Here is an 18,503-nt window from a genome sequence, read left to right on the forward strand (position 1 = left end):
GTTATTTAGAAAATATTTGTGGCGCCACACTTTCTGCACATTGTTATTCAAACAATTCGGTTTTTTTTTGTACAGTATAAGCTTCTATCCTTCGATGCCAAATATTCACCGTTTTTGACAGCAAAAAACAAACAAAAAAGGTTTCACAGCAAGAAAGGGAAGCACAATGGAAGGTGGCAACCGGTAACTAACTATTAATAGGCTAAGACTCGCGACTAACCACTGCCCAACGGAGGTTTGATATGTTGCGGAATAAACTAATATATGAACATCAAATGCTGCTTTTCAATGCTGACCAGCAGATGTCACCAATGTGCATTGTATTAAAAGCTCCAGGTAATTAACCGTTTTTCAGCTCAATTTGGTGAAAGCCCCAAATGCTTCAGAAAGCATCGGTTTCCCATCACTAAACCCAACAGATTATTTCCACGTTCGTCTATCTCAGATTGACAGATTGGTATGATCACGGGCCTGAGTCTCCTCAGCTGCACGCTGCCCACATGGTTCTGTTAAGAATTTGCATAAAGGGAAAGGTGACTGGTCAACAAATTAATCAATCAATTGAAGATCAATATATATATATATATTTTATGGACCGAAAACGCTATAAATAGGTAACACACTGTGTATCATAATATTGAAATAAAAAATGTGTCCTTCACATATAGCTAGAGGACTTCTGCTCTCTCCAGGAATAGATAAGTATCCATTTGTCAGGCATTGTCTAATGCTGCATTCACAACATCTCGTAATTTCATAAAATACCAGCATATGACTGGAAAAATCCACTTGAATGCCCCTCCAACTGGTAATTACTAGTGGGACCTTCATCTGTCATCCTTGTGCTCAGAGTTTCAGGTTTTGACTAAAATGGTATACAGCTACAAATGGAAGTTACTTTTTCGTAGCAGGTTAGGAGCATTAACGTAGCAGGTTAGGAGAACTCTGCAGCAGGTTAGGAGCATTAACGTAGCAAGTTAGGAGAATTAGGTTAAGGTTAGGAAAAGGGTTAGCTAAAATGCTCTCCTAACCCGCTATGAAAAATCACTTGTCTGTAGCTGTACTCCGTCTAGTCACAACTGTTTCCCACTTGCACCTCTCTGATGTCATTTGTCAGCAAAAATGACAGCAACGCTGTTATTATGTGCTATCGGAAACTCTAAACGTCAAGAGTTAAAATGAACGCAAGTTATTTGCGTAGCATCCTATTGGTTAATTCTAATACTTTCAAAGTGGGAAACTCGGGATCGTCTTTCTACAACGAGATAGCAAGTCGAAACTTTGTTGATACAAAATTGATTCTGGTCATCTTCCTTTTGATTTAGAAAGTGAAAGCAGCTCTTGATATACTTTTTATGGCAAAAAAAGTGCAAAACAATCACAAGCCTTTAATGACCTCCATGTTTAATGGTATTTCCCAGTTCAAAACGTGAATGCACCCAACTCGTGAATGCACCCAACTGGTATTTACAACTTCACAACGGGTAATTACCATCTTCCCACTTGGTTATGAATGCAGCATAAGTACTGTCTTTTGCTAGCTAGTGGCGCTTTCAAGACAACTCGGAAACTCAGAACCTCAGAGTAAAAATGTGTGTACGTTTTTTGCGTACTATTGGTTGATTCTGATACTTTCCAAGTGGGTCATCCAGAATGTTTGAGTTTCCGAGTTCCGATTTGTCTTGAACGCATAATAGGGCCATCTAGGATTGGTCCGTGCTATCTGGGATCCTTGGGACGTCCTTACCCTAGCCCTAACCCTAAACCCTAGCCCTAACCCTAAACCCTAGCCCTAACCTTACCCCTACCCTACCCTTACCTAACCATTTTACATTTCAACTTCAATGGGGGGTAGGGACCTCCCAAGTATCCCAGATAGCACTGCCAATCTAGGATTAGGGGCAGGGCAATTTGTGTTGGAGGGGGAATGTCTTTACCTCTGCTAGGTAATCAGCAATTAAATAGAGTATTTCAGTGTCCCCTCTTGTCAGTGGCAGCTGTACCAGATCAAAGTGAGTTCAGGAAAGGCAGGGGAACGATGGATCCTGTACTGTGCCTAGAGTCAGTCCTACGGAAGGCACAGGCATATAAGGAGCTGGTGGTAGCCGTTTCCTTCGATGTAGAGAAGGATTATGATTTTATATGGAAGGAAGGCCTACTTATCAAGCTGGATATCATGGGGGTTGGAGGAAGGGTTTTTAACTGAATAAAGGATTTAATTTTTGGGTCGATCGATACAAGTGAAGGTTGGGAGCTCTATGTCAGAAAGCTATGTGGTAGATAATGGTACCCCCCCCAGGGAAGTGTCATTAGTCCTTTGTTGTTCTCCATTATGATTGGCGATGTATTCTCCAAGGTGAGATCTGATATTGGGAGGTCACTGTTTGCGGATGATGGGGCACTGGGAGGAAGAGAGGGAGAAATATTACCCATACAGCCAGGAGAGTTCAATAACCAATCAGAGAAGTTGAGCAGTGTTTCCTCAGGTGGGGCTTCAAGTTTTCAGTTGAGAAAACACAGACTGTGTTTTGTTCTAGAAGGAAGGTTGGGGAGGAAATATACTTGAAGTTGTATGGAAGGAATCTGGAGAGGGTGGGAGGGTTTGGAAGGAATCTGGAGAGGGCGGGAGGGTTTGGAAGGAATCTGGAGAGGGTGGGAGGGTTTGGAAGGAATCTGGAGAGGGTGGGAGGGTTTGGAAGGAATCTGGAGAGGGTGGGAGGGTTTGGAAGGAATCTGGAGAGGGTGGGAGGGTTTGGAAGGAATCTGGAGAGGGCGGGAGGGTTTGGAAGGAATCTGGAGAGGGTGGGAGGGTTTGGAAGGAATCTGGAGAGGGCGGGAGGGTTTAGGTTGCTGGGGGTCTGGTTTGACAGTCGAATGACATGGGGGCGGAGCATATTAACAGAGTAGTTGTCAAAGGAAAGAGAATATTGAATGTGATGCGTTGCCTGTCAAGAATGGAGTGGGGGGGGCAGATAGAATGGCGTTGAACATGATATACAGTGGGGGGAAAAAGTATTTAGTCAGCCACCAATTGTGCAAGTTCTCCCACTTAAAAAGATGAGAGAGGCTTGTAATTTTCATCATAGGTACACGTCAACTATGACAGACAAATTGAGAAAAAAATATCCAGAAAATCACATTGTAGGATTTTTTATGAATTTATTTGCAAATTATGATGGAAAATAAGTATTTGGTCAATAACAAAAGTTTCTCAATACTTTATTAAATACCCTTTGTTGGCAATGACACAGGTCAAACGTTTTCTGTAAGTCTTCACAAGGTTTTCACACACTGTTGCTGGTATTTTGGCCCATTCCTCCATGCAGATCTCCTCTAGAGCAGTGATGTTTTGGGGCTGTCGCTGGGCAACACGGACTTTCAACTCCCTCCAAAGATTTTCTATGGGGTTGAGATCTGGAGACTGGCTAGGCCACTCCAGGACCTTGAAATGCTTCTTACGAAGCCACTCCTTCGTTGCCCGGGCGGTGTGTTTGGGATCATTGTCATGCTGAAAGACCCAGCCACGTTTCATCTTCAATGCCCTTGCTGATGGAAGGAGGTTTTTACTCAAAATCTCACGATACATGGCCCCATTCATTCTTTCCTTTACATGGATCAGTCGTCCTGGTCCCTTTGCAGAAAAACAGCCCCAAAGCATGATGTTTCCACCCCCATGCTTCACAGTAGGTATGGTGTTCTTTGGATGCAACTCAGCATTCTTTGTCCTCCAAACACGACGAGTTGAGTTTTTACCAAAAAGTTATATTTTGGTTTCATCTGACCATATGACATTCTCCCAATCCTCTTCTGGATCATCCAAATGCACTCTAGCAAACTTCAGACGGACCTGGACATGTACTGGCTTAAGCAGGGGGGCACTGCAGGATTTGAGTCCCTGGCGGCGTAGTGTGTTATTGATGGTAGGCTTTGTTACTTTGGTCCCAGCTCTCTGCAGGTCATTCACTAGGTCCCCCCGTGTGGTTCTGGGATTTTTGCTCACCGTTCTTGTGATCATTTTGACCCCACGGGGTGAGATCTTGCATGGAGCCCCAGATCGAGGGAGATTATCAGTGGTCTTGTATGTCTTCCATTTCCTAATAATTGCTCCCACAGTTGATTTTTTCAAACCAAGCTGCTTACCTATTGCAGATTCAGTCTTCCCAGCCTGGTGCAGGTCTACAATTTTGTTTCTGGTGTCCTTTGACAGCTCTTTGGTCTTGGCCATAGTGGAGTTTGGAGTGTGACTGTTTGAGGTTGTGGACAGGTGTCTTTTATACTGATAACAAGTTCAAACAGGTGCCATTCATACAGGTAACGAGTGGAGGACAGAGGAGCCTCTTAAAGAAGAAGTTACAGGTCTGTGAGAGCCAGAAATCTTGCTTGTTTGTAGGTGACCAAATACTTATTTTCCACCATAATTTGCAAATAAATTCATAAAAAATCCTACAATGTGATTTTCTGGATTTTTTTCCCTCAATTTGTCTGTCATAGTTGACGTGTACCTATGATGAAAATTACAGGCCTCTCTCATCTTTTTAAGTGGGAGAACTTGCACAATTGGTGGCTGACTAAATACTTTTTCCCCCCACTGTATAGCGCTGTTAAGGTCATCACTGGACTATAGAAATGTAGCATATGGATCAGCAGCTCAGACATCTTTATAAAAGCTAGACGTTATCCAGGCCCAAGCCCTAGGAATACGTTGTGGAGCACTCAGGACCTCCCCGGTGGCAGCGATGCAGGTTGGGAGAGATGCCGTTAGAGTTAAGAAGACAACAGCTAGCCGTGACATATTGGGTAAATCTACAAGGACATCAGGTTACACATCCTACAACAAAGGTGCTCCTAGAGTGCTGGGAACATGAATGGAATCTGAATACAAGTTTTGGGTGGATAGGCCATGGCATGGTGAGAGAGATGGGGTTGTTTGGGAGGGAGTTCAGCCTCTCTGTGGTTCTTCCTGCCATCCCACCTTGGTTTCTCCCTCAGCCAGTGATAGATATAGGGTTGCTTGAGAAGGTAAGAGATGTTGAGGAAGGAGTAGATTCAGTTGTAAGTGAACATTTAAGAACACAATACTGTGCTTTCTTTAATATATATTCACAGATGGATCTAAGGACCCTAAAACAGGGAGGACAGGTGCAGCTTTTAGTGTTCCTGAGTTTAAGGTGTCAGTGACAAAATAAGCAAGGGATAATGTATCTGTTTACGGAGTTGTTTGGCCGTACTATTGGCTGCAGAGTGGGTGGAGAAGGTGTGGCCAGACAGGGTAGTCATCTGCTCTGACTCCTGGGCAGCACTGATGAGCTTAAATTAATGTGTGTATCGAAGCAGACAGGATGTATTGTATGAGGTTTTGCAGTGCTTGTATAGGGTGAGACAGATGGGGGTATTTGCAGTGCTTCATTTGTAAATCATGTGGTGCCTGGGGAGCTCTGAGGTACCGGAACGAATGAGAAAAAATAATAATTGCATTCATATCATCACATTTGCGTAGCGGCCTAGAGCAGTTGAGTAGAGGCACTTACAGAAGTTGCACACATTGGTAACATATTTTAGTAGTCTAGGGTCCGGGAAAAATGTGGCCTTTTATAAACGCATTTCATGCCATTCTACGTCATTTTACACAACTGGAGACTTTGGCAGAATTTTTTTTTAAACGGCAAAAATGATCGTAATGACAGGCTACTTGGACACTGACAAACTGAGATCAATAAAAACGACCTCGTCTTGAATCCATCAATAGCCTAGGCCCAGGTGTGTGGAGACACATATTGTAGGCTACAATATGAGGCGGAAATTATAGTCCTAAAAATGCTTTCCAGTTTCATTGACTCACTCCTTGGTGATGGCAGGTGGCGCTCGTGCCAAAACCCTCTCTCTCTTGTTTTACTTTGTAAAACAATATTTGGAAGTTTATCAAATATTTTGGAAGTCTACAGCAGACAGATTAGAGTCTTCTCTTTTTAACTGGAGCCATTTGCTTTCCAACGTGTGTTTCCCCCTATTATATTAGACATATTGTGAAAGGCCTGTTGTCTGCATGCTGTTTGTTTTCTGACAGATTTGCCGCGCGTTACCGACGGTAGACTATGACTGGTTATTAAGCTACATCCACATCTAGGCTATTCAAATAAAATAAAAGCTATTGATCCTCTGTGGCTAAATTATAGGCCTTGTCATGGTCTAGTAGGCTATTGTTAATTATTTAAATTATTTCTGAAAAAACAGCAGTAATTGTATAACTTTGGCAAATGTATTTTAATTTACCAGGGGTGCTGCAGCTTCTCCGGAAGCCTTCGCGCGGCTATGATTCTATAAGGACATAGATGATGAAGCGCAACGCTGGAGAGGAGAGTTGCAGGCTCATGTCTGTCAGAGCAGAGAGAGGAGAGTTGCAGGCTCATGTCTATCAGAGCAGAGAGAGGAGAGTTGCAGGCTCATGTCTGTCAGAGCAGAGAGAGGAGAGTTGCAGGCTCATGTCTGTCAGAGCAGAGAGAGGAGAGTTGCAGGCTCATGTCTGTCAGAGCAGAGAGAGGAGAGTTGCAGGCTCATGTCTATCAGAGCAGAGAGATCATAGAACGTGAATCTAGTTGTGTGAGAGATACAGACGCGCTTCTCACACAGCGACGGCCACGCGTTGGTCTCAAAGATAGCTTACAATATTGCACAAACCATAAACCCGGGTTGGCCCAACACGAATCAACCCTTAGAATATCAGGTCCGGGCTTAAAATCGACTTTTACACATAACGTTTTTTTTTGGGGGGGTAATTAAGAGGTAACTCGATAATTAACTCAATAATTAACTCGATAATTAACTCAAATGAACTTTGTCTCTTTGTTTGTAACATATTTTATTGGAATGTTTATATATATTTTTTATGCCATGATAGGTACCGGATCTGGTCAAATATGTTCCGGAAGGAAACAGTCCAAACGGAGAGGTGCCAGATCCTGTTACGGCAGGATCCCGGCTCTAATTAAGCGCTGGGTGAAGTTCCTCGGTATTTGTGAAGTTTCTCTGGGTGCCAGCTCATGTTGGAGTAGAGGGGAATGAGGAGGTGGATGTTATCGCCAAGCAAGCTCTGGAACATCCTAATTAGGGTTTAATATTTTCCCGGTATTTTACAAATGTTCCATCCCGAGAATAAATCATTTTCTCCCGGGTAACCCGGTATTTCCCGCCAAAATCGGAAGCGTTATTAAAAAGCATATATATGTCTGGATTTGATTAGAGCTTTGATCAGCATGAAAATTCTAACCTGATGCTACCTGAGCCTGATGAGCCATATATTAAATGTATTTTATGAGCCCTACATTAACGATATTTAATGAGCCCAAAAAAGCCCAAATGATTCTGCCATTATCCAATACATAAACTCAGCAAAAAAAGAAATGTCCTCTCACTGTCAACTGTGTTTATTTTCAGCAAACTTAACGTGTGTAAATATTTGTATGAACATAAGATTCAACAACTGAGACATATAAACTGAACAAGTTCCACAGACATGTGACTAACAGAAATGGAATAATGTGTCCCTGAACAAAGGGGGGGTAAAAATCAAAAGTAACAGTCGGTATCTGGTGTGGCCACCAGCTGCATTAAGTACTGCAGTGCATCTCCTCCTCATGGACTGCACCAGCTTTGCCAGTTCTTGCTGTGAAATGTTACCCCACTCTTCCACCAAGGCACCTGCAAGTTCCCTGACATTTCTGGGGGGAATGGCCCTAGCCCTCACCCTCCGATCCAACAGGTCCCAGACGTGCTCAATGGGATTGAGATCCGCCCTCTTCGCTGGCCATGGCAGAACACTGACGTTCCTGTCTTGCAGGAAATCACGCACAGAACGAGCAGTATGGCTGGTGGCATTGTCATGCTGGAGGGTCATGTCAGGATGAGCCTGCAGGAAGGGTACCACATGAGGGAGGAGGATGTCTTCCCTGTAACACACAGCGTTGAGATTGCCTGCAATGACAACAAGCTCAGTCCGATGATGCTGTGACACACCGCCCCAGACCATGACGGACCCTCCACCTCCAAATCGATCCCGCTCCAGAGTACAGGCCTCGGTGTAACGCTCATTCCTTCGACAATAAACGCGAATCCGACTATCACCCCTGGTGGGACAAAACCGCGACTCGTCAGTGAAGAGCACTTTTTGCCAGTCCTGTCTGGTCCAGCGACGGTGGGTTTGTGCCCATAGGCGATGTTGTTGCCGGTGATGTCTGGTGAGGACCTGCCTTACAACAGGCCTACAAGCCCTCAGTCCAGCCTCTCTCAGCCTATTGCGGACAGTCAGAGCACTGATGGAGGGATTGTGCATTCCTGGTGTAACTCGGGCAGTTGTTGTTGCCATCCTGTACCTGTCCCGCAGGTGTGATGTTCGGATGTACCGATCCTGTGCAGGTGTTGTTACACATGGTCTGCCACTGCGAGGACGATCAGCTGTCCGTCCTGTCTCCCTGTAAGGCTGTCTTAGGCGTCTCACAGTACGGACATTGCAATTTATTGCCCTGGCCACATCTGCAATCCTCATGCCTCCTTGCAGCATGCCTAAGGCATGTTCACGCAGATGAGCAGGGACCCTGGGCATCTTTCTTTTGGTGTTTTTCAGAGTCAGTAGAAAGGCCTCTTTAGTGTCCTAAGTTTTCATAACTGTGACATTAATTGTCTACCGTCTGTAAGCTGTTTGTGTCTTAACGACCGTTCCACAGGTGCATGTTCATTAATTGTTTATGGTTCATTGAACAAGCATTGGAAACAGTGTTTAAACCCTTTACAATGAAAATCTGTGAAGTTATTTGGATTTTTACAAATTATCTTTGAAAGACAGGGTCCTGAAAAGGGACGTTTCTTGGTTTGCTGAGTATATATGATATAGGCACATTATGCACGACAGAAAATAATAAAAGTCCATAGATGTAGCTAGCTATATAAAGCCCATAGATGTAGCTAGCTATATAAAGCCCATAGATGTAGCTAGCTATATAAAGCCCATAGATGTAGCTAGCTATATAAAAACCCATAGATGTAGCTAGCTATATAAAGCCCATAGATGTAGCTAGCTATATAAAGCCCATAGATGTAGCTAGCTATATAAAGCCCATAGATGTAGCTAGCTATATAAAAGCCCATAGATGTAGCTAGCTATATAAAGCCCATAGATGTAGCTAGCTATATAAAGCCCATAGATGTAGCTAGCTATATAAAGCCCATAGATGTAGCTAGCTATATAAAGCCCATAGATGTAGCTAGCTATATAAAAGCCCATAGATGTAGCTAGCTATATAAAGCCCATAGATGTAGCTAGCTATATAAAGCCCATAGATGTAGCTAGCTATATAAAAGCCCATAGATGTAGCTAGCTATATAAAGCCCATAGATGTAGCTAGCTATATAAAAGCCCATAGATGTAGCTAGCTATATAAAGCCCATAGATGTAGCTAGCTATATAAAAGCCCATAGATGTAGCTAGCTATATAAAAGCCCATAGATGTAGCTAGCTATATAAAGCCCATAGATGTAGCTAGCTATATAAAAGCCCATAGATGTAGCTAGCTATATAAAGCCCATAGATGTAGCTAGCTATATAAAAGCCCATAGATGTAGCTAGCTATATAAAGCCCATAGATGTAGCTAGCTATATAAAGCCCATAGATGTAGCTAGCTATATAAAGCCCATAGATGTAGCTAGCTATATAAAGCCCATAGATGTAGCTAGATATATAAAGCCCATAGATGTAGCTAGCTATATAAAGCCCATAGATGTAGCTAGCTATATAAAATCCCATAGATGTAGCTAGCTATATAAAGCCCATAGATGTAGCTAGCTATATAAAAACCCATAGATGTAGCTAGCTATATAAAGCCCATAGATGTAGCTAGCTATATAAAGCCCATAGATGTAGCTAGCTATATAAAAACCCATAGATGTAGCTAGCTATATAAAGCCCATAGATTTAGCTAGCTATATAAAGCCCATAGATGTAGCTAGCTATATAAAGCCCATAGATGTAGCTAGCTATATAAAGCCCATAGATGTAGGTAGCTATATAAAAGCCCATAGATGTAGCTAGATATATAAAGCCCATAGATGTAGGTAGCTATATAAAAGCCCATAGATGTAGCTAGCTATATAAAGCCCATAGATGTAGCTAGCTATATAAAGCCCATAGATGTAGCTAGCTATATAAAAGCCCATAGATGTAGCTAGCTATATAAAAACCCATAGATGTAGCTAGCTATATAAAGCCCATAGATGTTGCTAGCTATATAAAAACCCACAGATGTAGCTAGCTATATAAAGCCCATAGATGTAGCTAGCTATATAAAGCCCAAAGATGTAGCTAGCTATATAAAGCCCATAGATGTAGCTAGCTATATAAAAGCCCATAGAGGTAGCTGGCTATATAAAGCCCATATATGTAGCTAGCTATATAAAAGCCCATAGATGTAGCTAGCTATATAAAAGCCCATAGATGTAGCTAGCTATATAAAGCCCATAGATGTAGCTAGCTATATAAAAGCCCATAGATGTAGCTAGCTATATAAAGCCCATAGATGTAGCTAGCTATATAAAAGCCCATAGATGTAGCTAGCTATATAAAGCCCATAGATGTAGCTAGCTATATAAAAGCCCATATATGTAGCTAGCTATATAAAGCCCATAGATGTAGCTAGCTATATAAAAGCCCATAGAGGTAGCTAGCTATATAAAGCCCATAGATGTAGCTAGCTATATAAAAGCCCATAGATGTAGCTAGCTATATAAAGCCCATAGATGTAGCTAGCTATATAAAGCCCAAAGATGTAGCTAGCTATATAAAGCCCATAGATGTAGCTAGCTATATAAAAGCCCATAGATGTAGCTAGCTATATAAAGTCCATAGATGTAGCTAGCTATATAAAAACCCATAGATGTAGCTAGCTATATAAAGCCCATAGATGTAGCTAGCTATATAAAGCCCATAGATGTAGCTAGCTATATAAAAACCCATAGATGTAGCTAGCTATATAAAGGCCATAGATGTAGCTAGCTATATAAAGCCCATAGATGTAGCTAGCTATATAAAGCCCATATATGTAGCTAGCTATATAAAGCCCATAGATGTAGCTAGCTATATAAAAACCCATAGATGTAGCTAGCTATATAAAGCCCATAGATGTAGCTAGCTATATAAAGCCCATATATGTAGCTAGCTATATAAAGCCCATAGATGTAGCTAGCTATATAAAAACCCACAGATGTAGCTAGCTATATAAAGCCCATAGATGTAGCTAGCTATATAAAGCCCAAAGATGTAGCTAGCTATATAAAGCCCATAGATGTAGCTAGCTATATAAAAGCCCATAGAGGTAGCTAGCTATATAAAGCCCATATATGTAGCTAGCTATATAAAAGCCCATAGATGTAGCTAGCTATATAAAAGCCCATAGATGTAGCTAGCTATATAAAGCCCATAGATGTAGCTAGCTATATAAAAGCCCATAGATGTAGCTAGCTATATAAAGCCCATAAATGTAGCTAGCTATATAAAAGCCCATAGATGTAGCTAGCTATATAAAGCCCATAGATGTAGCTAGCTATATAAAAGCCCATAGATGTAGCTAGCTATATAAAGCCCATAGATGTAGCTAGCTATATAAAAGCCCATAGAGGTAGCTAGCTATATAAAGCCCATAGACGTAGCTAGCTATATAAAAGCCCATAGATGTAGCTAGCTATATAAAGCCCATAGATGTAGCTAGCTATATAAAGCCCAAAGATGTAGCTAGCTATATAAAGCCCATAGATGTAGCTAGCTATATAAAGCCCATAGATGTAGCTAGCTATATAAAGCCCATAGATGTAGCTAGCTATATAAAAACCCATAGATGTAGCTAGCTATATAAAGCCCATAGATGTAGCTAGCTATATAAAGCCCATAGATGTAGCTAGCTATATAAAAGCCCATAGATGTAGCTAGCTATATAAAGTCCATAGATGTAGCTAGCTATATAAAAACCCATAGATGTAGCTAGCTATATAAAGCCCATAGATGTAGCTAGCTATATAAAGCCCATAGATGTAGCTAGCTATATAAAAACCCATAGATGTAGCTAGCTATATAAAGCCCATAGATGTAGCTAGCTATATAAAGCCCATAGATGTAGCTAGCTACATAAAGCCCAAAGATGTAGCTAGCTATATAAAGCCCATAGATGTAGCTAGCTATATAAAAGCCCATAGATGTAGCTAGCTATATAAAAGCTCATAGAGGTAGCTAGCTATATAAAGCCCATAGATGTAGCTAGCTATATAAAGCCCATAGATGTAGCTAGCTATATAAAGCCCATAGATGTAGCTAGCTATATAAAGCCCATAGATGTAGCTAGCTATGGGCTCTCTTGGGTAAATAAATGAAACTAGCCCCAGTAGGCTAATCTTTTTGAGTGTGAACTGTATTACTGTACTGTACTGTATTATACTGTATTATATGGACTGGAATTACGCACCTCGTTCAAACCATGATAAAGCAGAAGAGAACATGTGATTCTGGTGCAGCACATGTGGCCTACAAAGTTACAAGTATAGGCTAGGCGAATTAGATTTTAATTTAGAAAAATCATAGGGCCTATTTGTATAATTAGTAGTAGTGCACTACTACTGCATTCGGAAAGTATTCAGACCTTTTCCACATTTTGTTACATTACAGCCTTATTCTAAAATTGATTAAATTATTCCCCCCCACCTCATCAATCTACACACAATACCCCATAATGACAAAGCAAAAACATGTTTTTAGAAAATATTCCAAGTTTATACAAATAAAAAAACAGAAATATTACACTTACATAAGTATTCAGACCCTTTACTCAGTACTTTGTTGAAGCACCTTTGGCAGCGATTACAGCCTCTTCTTGGGTATGATGCTACAAGCTTGGCACACCTGTTTTTGGAGAGTTTCTCCCATTCTTCTCTGCAGATCCTCTCAAGCTCTGTCAGGTTGGATGGGGAGTGTCACTGCAAAGCTATTTTCAGGTCTCTCCAGAGATGTTCCATCAGGTTCAAGTCCGGGCTCTGGCTGGGCCACTCAAGGACATTCAGAAACTTGTCCTGCAGCCACTCCTGCGTTGTCCTGTTGGAAGGTGAACCTTCGCCCCAGTCTGAGGTCCTGAGCGCTCTGGAGCAGGTTTTCATCAAGGATCTCGCTGTACTTTGCTCCGTTCATCTTTCCCTCGATCCTGACTAGTCTCCCAGTCCCTGCCGCTGAAAAACATCCTCACAGCATGATGCTGCCACCACCATGCTTCACCATAGGGATGGTGCCAGGTTTCCTCCAGACGTGACGCTTGGCATTCAGGCCAAAGAGTTCAATCTTGGTTTCATCAGACCAGAGAATGTTTCTTATGGTCTGAGAGTCCTTTAGGTGCCTTTTGGCAAACTCCAAGCTGGCTGTAATGAACCTTTTACTGTGGAGTGGCTTCCGTCTGTCCACTTCCGTCTGAGGAGTGGCTTCCGTCTGGCCACTCTACCATAAAGGCCTGATTGGTGGAGTGCTGCAGAGATGGTTGTCCTTCTGGAAGGTTATCCTATCTCCACAGAGGAACTCTGGAGCTCTGTCAGAGTGACCATCAGGTTCTTGGTCACCTCCCTGACCAAGGCCCTTCTCCCCCGATTGCTCAGTTTGGCTGGGCGGCCAGCTCTAGGAAGAGTCTTGGTGGTTCCAAACTTCTTCCATTTAAGAATGATGGAGGCCACTGTGCTCTTGGGGACCTTCAATGCTGCAGAAATATTTTGGTACCCTTCCCCAGATCTGTGCCTCGACAAAATCCTGTCTCAGAGCTCTACGGACAATTCCTTCAACCTCATGTCTTGGTTTTTGCTCTGACATGCACTGTCAACTGTGGGACCTTATATAGACAGGTGTGTGCCTTTCCAAATCATGTCCAATCAATTGAATCTACCACAGGTGGACTCCAATCAAGTTGTAGAAACATCTCAAGGATGATCAATGAAAACAGGATGCACCTGAGCTCAATTTCGAGTCTCATAGCAAAAGGTCTGAATACTTATGTAAATAAGGTATTTCAGTTGTTTTATACATTTGCAAAAAAATCTAAAATCCTGTTTTCGCTTTGTCATTATGGGGTATTTGTGTAGATTGATGAGGACATTTTTTTTATCAATCAATTTTAGAATAAGGCTGTAACGTAACAAAGTGGAAAAAGTCAAGCGGTCTGAATATTTCCCCTAATGTTATTAGCCTCTCTCCTCTTTATCTCTCTATTGTTGCTTCATTCTCACTTTCAACAGTTACATGAAATAAGTTTTGTTGTCCCGATCTTCATCATTCTAATGACATCCTTGAATAATACAGGACTAGAATTAGATGCAGAAGGCTTTCACTTCTATTCACAAAGGTTGACTGGTTGGTTATGGGTCTGAATAAATAACTGCTATAGCATACTGCCATTGGGCGTTCACTCTTCTTTCAAACTACCTGCGAGTTCTATTGGCTGCTGTGTTTAACATTCAGCAAAAAGGAGCTTGCGTCCCTATTCGAATAGTCCATTGGTCTGTTGCTATAAGAAATAAAAATAAAAATACATTCCAGCTAGCATGGGACTCCAAGAGCTAAGGAGCGTTTTTTAAGGAGAGGACAGGGGAGCACAGGTGCTTGCGTATTGCGCAAGAGACAGAGGCTATAAGTTAGAAGCATATATATTATGCATAACCAGTGGCGATAATAGCATGTAAATCTTGGTGGGGCAAACACATATTTTTTATTTTTTTAGATGCATGTCAGCAAAGCCACAACACAACACTAAACAATACATGAATTGCTCTATAACGGTGACAAACGGTGCCCACAAACTGTTAGGGCCTCCATAAAGCTGTCCCAACAGCAGAGTCCCAACACCTTACCACTGCTCCACCTGGCTATCAGCGGAGCCTTGTCTGGCAGCGAAACAGTTAATTCAGCCTCATTTACTGCCTTTAAAAAAAACATAGCTGATATGGCTGACTTGCTTAAACAAATGTGGTTTCTACTGACAATTGAGATGTACAAACTATGGCATAAGGGGACGACGAGCGGATAAGAGGCAATCCGTAATTTCCATTAAGACATTAATGAGCGAGCTAGGACGGACGTAGTCAATATAACTATTTGTTCAGAACTTTTGAAATGTACAGCGACAGAATTCAGAACATGGGCCGTTCTTACAGTGTTCTCCCTGAACACCAAGTCAGAACCGTAGGATAAATTAAGGGGGCATATAAGCAGACAATGAAATCTCTTACAATATTCGATGATTGCATTTCTCTAAAACAGGCTATAGGCTACATGTGCACCACCAAGTCAGAACAATTGGCAACGTTATGAGGGGGAAAAGGACCAAATTATTAGGGTGAGACACATGGGCTACTAACAGCTTACTACACAACATACACTTAGTTTTACTTTCTTAGCTTCAGTATACATATCTCCCTGGCATATTATATCATTTATGCCGCAGCATACAATACATTTTTGGACTCACCTTGTTGTGCTGTTCTCACTTGAACAGGAAGGTGGCGCAGCAGTCCTTCTTGTGGGAAACGTTTGTCATCAAACTTTGTCATCAAAGTCTGGCATTCTCTGGATTTATGGTGCTTTCAAGACAACTGGGAACTCAGAAAAAAACAAGGTTGAAACATGACGTCAGTGATCTTTAGGTTGGAGCTCTAGAAACAGGCCTGAGTTCCAGACTTGGAATTCCGAGTTGGATGACCGTTTTCTTCCGAGTTCCCAGTTGCCTTGAACTCACTGAAGTCTGAGATTTCCCAGTTCCGAGTTTCCAGTTGTTTTGAACGCGGCAGAAGTCATGCTGGATTGACAGCATGGCCAATGTATTCAACCTTTTCTGGCCCATGGTGTGTTGCGTGTTAATGTTTATCCTTTTAAGCTTGGAAAAGAGACCACTCCTCCTTACAGAACTTGGCCAATTGAGTGAGGGGGTGTCTGGCTCATGAACCGCCCGCTTCAGGTCCTGCCACATTGTCATTATATCATATATATATATAGAGAGAGATTTTTTTAGCTAAACAGGTGGGGCTCAAAACAGGCTCTGCCCCACCTGCCCTGAATGACGGGTCGCCACTGTGCATAACCCATCATGAATTAGCTCAATATAAGGCTAATAATGCATTGAATGTATTACCTGGAAGAGGACGGCTAGGAGATCTATATATAGGACTATATATCAATCTAGAACAGGACTATCTATTTTGGATGCAATTTGAATGGAGTTGATGGAGAGAGAAAGACAGAGAGAGAGTGCTCGCGCGTGCACTGATTTAAAGCAACGATATTCGAGTGACAGGCTGTTTTAAAACTCTGCAGCTGCAATAAAACAAAAAACAAATCTTTACAATTATAAAACAAGGTGAACCCCGAAAGCCAGATGGAGAGGGGTAAATTAGATGGAAAGCCAGATGGAGAGGGGTAAATTAGATGGAAAGCCAGATGGAGAGGGGTAAATTAGATGGAAAGCCAGATGGAGAGGGGTAAATTAGATGGAAAGCCAGATGGAGAGGGGTAAATTAGATGGAAAGCCAGATGGAGAGGGGTAAATTAGATGGAAAGCCAGATGGAGAGGGGTAAATTAGATGGAAAGCCAGATGGAGAGGGGTAAATTAGACACACATTCGGTCTTTATAATACTGCAGCATAGACTACACTGCAGACAATGTAGACCTACCTGTCACAAGAAACAACGTTACCATGGTGAGATGATAGGTCTACATGCATTGTTACCATGGTGAGATGATAGGTCTACATGCATTGTTACCATGGTGAGATGATAGGTCTACATGCATTGTTACCATGGTGAGATGATAGGTCTACATGCATTGTTACCATGGTGAGATGATAGGTCTACATGCATTGTGAACTGCGCTCCATACTGAGATGGGTCTGTCCCCACCCTGAGCGTTGATTCATCATGCAGAGGCCGTACAGAAGGCAGATTTAGACATCACATATAATTTAACAGTTCCATTTCACGCCATGCTGTTCTTATAAATAATGTATTATAAAATACCGGTTTCTTGCAGTTATTTATCCCGGGAAAAGGGAGTGGTTTTGGGCGGTAAATCCCGGTAAATCTCAGTAAATGGGTTCCCGCCATTCAACCCTAATCCTAATGTTGAGATGGAACTGTCAATCAGTAAAGCAGAAGCCAAGGGGTTGATAAGAACAGTGGTTAAAAACAAATAGCAAGAGTTGTGGAACAGGCAGGGAAAGGGAAGACGCCTGTATAAAACCAAGGAAAAGGTGGAGACGGGGAGGTCATCAGGCCGAGAGAGAAGGGAGGAAAGTGTAGTCATGGCTGAGACTGGGACACACAAGGCTCAATAGTAGATTGATAGTGGTGGGAAACATCCGACTGGGAGGTGTGATCACTGTCAGGAGGAGATGGAGACAGTGGAACATGTTCTATTTCAGTGCCAGAAATATGGGAGGGAAAGGGAGAGATTGTTATTAGATTTGAGGAGTGATGGGGTTGAAGAGCCAAGATTAAGTGAACTGATGGGGAAATCTTCAGGGGATGTAGTATTTCATTATGTATTTAGTTTCCTTAAGTAGACAAGAATATTGGGTAGGATTTAGACCTTCCCTGTCGCTGGTTCACACTCCAGTCCAGTAGGTGGCGGTAATGCACCTTAAAGTTGGTTGCCAGCCGCCATAAACAAAATCCACAGAAGAAGTGGCAGCTGTAAGCGGCGGTCTTGTCATTAATTCGATCTGTCAGTAGTAGATCTGAGCGCATAGCTGTTGAATATTTCACAAAAATGTAATGGTTGAAAACAAAGACAGTTCTGCTGACTGCGGTGTTGTCCCTTGTTTAATGGGCACTTAAACATTCTTAACGGTCAACACACAAATTCTCTGCAAGCTTCAATTTACAGATATCATTTACAGAAAATTGTTGAATGGAAAGATGCCTCACATATCCAGAATATCATTCACCTAATTTATTTGGTAAAGTAAAAATAAGGACACGATGCAGTGTTGCTATATTGCAGCACTGACACTAAAGGGAGCACTCAGACAACAAATCATAGTCCAGCCTTTGCGTCAGCCTTCAGCACTTCAACATCTTCAGTAACACATTTGACCGGTCTCTGAATTTGACCCATAATGGAAGGTCAAAATGGTGTGTAGTCAATTCAATTTGAACTGTATTACCAATACAACATATTTCCCAAGACAACAATTACAAAAACACATATAATCGACCACTAACTCTAAATGCAGACTTCATAAATTATTGTACATGTTTAGCTACACCGTAGGCTAATGGTTTATAGTCTCGTTCTCATAGCGGAGAATTAGCAAGCACAATTACCCTCTAAGGATTGGGCCCCCTGTAGCTCAGTTGGTAGAGCGTGGCGCTTGCAACGCCAGAGCTGTGGGTTTGATTCCCACGGGGGGCCAGTATGAAAATGTATGCACTCGTTAACTGTAAGTCGC

Source organism: Coregonus clupeaformis, unplaced genomic scaffold (assembly GCF_020615455.1).
Source record: "Coregonus clupeaformis isolate EN_2021a unplaced genomic scaffold, ASM2061545v1 scaf0006, whole genome shotgun sequence".
Lineage (NCBI taxonomy): Eukaryota > Metazoa > Chordata > Actinopteri > Salmoniformes > Salmonidae > Coregonus > Coregonus clupeaformis.